Genomic DNA, 3,544 nt, shown 5'->3' on the forward strand with positions numbered 1-3,544 from the left:
AGCATTTCTCCTCAACATGATCGGCTTCCAGCACTTTTGCCTAACTGCATGGGAAATGAGATGACCAAGTCGCTCCATACAAAGAATAAATAAATATGGGGACAAAGGGTCACCCTGTCTAAGCCCCCTGGATGGGAAAAACTCCTGAGTTGTAGAACCATTCCAAAGAACATTCATCGAACAAGAAGAAACACACCACATAACAAGATTAATGAGATTTGGGGGGAGTCCCACATCCTGAAGAGTATCTCGGAGAAGGTCCCAGCTAATTCTGTCATAAGCTTTCTCCAGATCCACCTTAATCATCATCCAACCTTTGGCGCCTTTCTTTGACCTCATAGAGTGAATAATTTCCTGAGCAATAATTACATTATATGTCCCTTGCCTTCCTTTGATGAAACTACACTGGTTAGGCATAACAATTTTATCCATCTGCAATTTCAAACGGTTAGCAATAAGCTTAGTAATAGTCTTATAAATAACATTACAAAGGCTAATAGGCCGGAAATCTTTAAGGGATTGAGGTGAAGTTATCTTCGGGATCAGGCAAATAAGAGTTTGATTAATATCCCGAACTTTTTGGGGATTATTAAACACATCTTTCACCAGATCACAAACAGAGCTTCCTACAGTATCACATTGAGATTGGAAAAATAGACTATGAAGACCGTCCACCCCTGGAGCTTTGTGAGGTCCCATGGAAAAAACTGTACTCCTAATCTCCTCATTCGAAGGAATGCTACCAATATGAATGTTGTGCTCTTGCACAAGGTGAGGAAAATAGCCTCTAATTGGAAGCCCAGGTCTAGCAGTATTATCCTCTTTAAACAAATTACGATAATACTCCACCGCCATATTCATCAGAATAGAGGGATCACCAATCCAATCACCCGCATCATTTTTCAGAGCATCAATACGATTTCTCCTCCTCCTAGCAGCTGTAGTGGAATGGAAGAATTTCGTATTCCGGTCACTATATTTCAACCAGCTAGCCCTAGACCGCTGAAACCAAGTAAGATCCTCCCGAATATAAATGAGATTCAACTGACGCCAAAGATCTTTCTGCAGAATTTCTAGAGCATGGCAAGGATGGTGACTAAGACTACGGTCAATACCCCTTAGTCTCGCCTGAAGATTATTCTTAAGCTTGGCATCTTCCCTAAAGCACTCCCTATGCCAGTGAGAAGCATTCGATCGAAAAGTTTCACTAGCTGTGCCCCAACCTGTACTCCCATTCCAACACTCCTGCACTAGGCGAGGGAAATCCTCATGAGTGAGCCAGGCTGCCAGAAATCTAAATGGACGGCTCCCTCCAGGATGGTGAGGAGAAGGACCCTCCCAGAGAAGAAGAGGTCTATGATCCGAGCAGTAGCAGGGAAGATGAGTCACAACCCTGTCAGGAAAGGACAATTGCCACTGCTCATTCGCACAAACTCTATCAAGACGTTCCTTCAATCTGCCTCTATGCCAAGTGAAAGTAGGCCCCTGATGACCCAAGTCTTCCAGATTGCAGTTCATAATACAATTTTGGAAATCATAAATAACTCCTCCAATCAGGCGGGCCACCTCCCTCCTTTTCTGCTGCATGCAAATAAGAATTGAAATCTCCCAAAATGCACCAAGCCTCCGAGGATTGCTGTTGTAACCTTCCTAGAGCATCCTACAGAGACACCCTCTCAAGACGCCGCGGACTGGCATAAACAAAAGTAACAGCTTCATCCTTCCTCCTATTACGCCAAAAAAATTTTAAATGGATAAACTGACGATGAGACTCTAAAATCTGAATCTGAGCTTCATCATCATTCCATAACACCCACAGACCACCAGAAAAACCTTGAGGATGAGCCATAACATGCTTTTGAAAGCCAAAGCCTTTCACCACCTTCTGAGCACGGTCAGCTCCGATACGAGTTTCAAGCAAAGCCATAACTTGAATATTAAAACGACGAGACAAGTCCCTAATAAGGGGAGAAAAACCCTTTTTTCCAGCCCCCCTGCAATTCCAAACACACACACTCATCAAAAAACCACAAAAAATAATGAGAAAGGATGAAAAACACCCTGTCATTAGACTTTGGGGAGATCAAAACTATCTCGCATCACCGAGGGTACATCAGCAGGTCTCAAACTAGCATTCGAAGCCTCAACATCCTTCGAGCTGGAAAGAGTAACCGGACTCTTGTTGTCATGCGTTATTATGGAAATATCAACCCCATCCTCCCTTTTACCGGAATCTGAGGAAGTTACCACATGTGGAGGAGATGATGTAGAAGAGAGAACAAGAGGCTTTCTGCCATTAATGTCCATTGCTGAAATTTTTTTTGCCGAGCTCGAAGCAATGAACGGCTTAGCCCTTTGCTTAAAACTCTTTGGGACAATAGATAAGGCAACTGCCTTTTTATTCCTGTTAATTTCATCACGTAACTCTTTCTTTTTTTTTCCATTTTGCGACAAAGTAGAAGACTTGGAAACGGTAGCCTCTTGTGGTCGAGACAAAATCCTTTCTTCTACCTGAGGAATAACAGTACCTTTTTGAACAACTGGCATAAGCTCAGGGCCACTTAGATTTTGATTTGGCATAGAGGGTCCCACCAAATTTGTAACTGTATTTGAGCTAGGGAGAATAGCTGCTGAAAGATGACGTTTATCACGAGGAAAATTCGAAATCTTATTATTTAAACCCTTTTTCAAATCAGCACTAGCGGTTACCTTAGAGGGGCCATGCTTATCATTAATGATTTGAATATTCTCATAATTAACATCATGATTATCATTAACTTCGTCAGAAATAACTGAAAATCTTGATCCAGCCGTTGAAGACGCCACCTTTGAAGCTCCAGAACTGTTATTTTTTGCATTAATCATTGTAGCCGATTTAATTCCCACATGATTATCGGGTTTCTGCTGCTTGATTTTAGCTGGACGTGAAACAGAATGATTTATTCCTTGAGCATTAATTCTCCTTTGGCCAGTTGTAACGGATGACCCCTGATTCCCGGCTGCATTGATTGCGGCAGCATTGATTGCGGCAGTCTCCATGGTAGCTTTTGCCTTCCTTCCCCGTTGACTCCTTTGGACAATCATCCAAGAAGCAAAAGCTTCACCTTCTGCCATCTCACGCCTGACACCATTGTTAACAACCTCTGCACGAACATCCTTTTGGTGAGAATGACTATCGGTTGACACCGAAACCGAAGAACAAGAGTCACGCCTATGCCCATACTTACCACATGCAAAGCAGATCATGTGAAGGCCTTCATACCCTACCGTATAAACCTTATTAATGAGATTGAATTTAGACAAGAAGCCTTTACTGAGATCTACTTCTACGCAAATACGCGCAAACTTGGCCCTTTCCGTAACAACCCCATCACCAGCATCACTTTTACGTATAGAGTTCCTATCAATCTTCAGTGTTTTCCCAAATAGATCACCTATGTTCCGCAAATGTTGGGAGGTATAGAACTCCATAGGTAACCCCGGAATACGGATCCAAACAGCTAATTTTTTAAGGTTGTCCTCGTAAGGATCAAATAATGGCCGC

This window comes from Gastrolobium bilobum, unplaced genomic scaffold, assembly GCF_033153095.1.
Source record: "Gastrolobium bilobum isolate Gb01-03AN ecotype WA unplaced genomic scaffold, APGP_CSIRO_Gbil_v1 utg10034, whole genome shotgun sequence".
NCBI classification, from domain to species: domain Eukaryota; kingdom Viridiplantae; phylum Streptophyta; class Magnoliopsida; order Fabales; family Fabaceae; genus Gastrolobium; species Gastrolobium bilobum.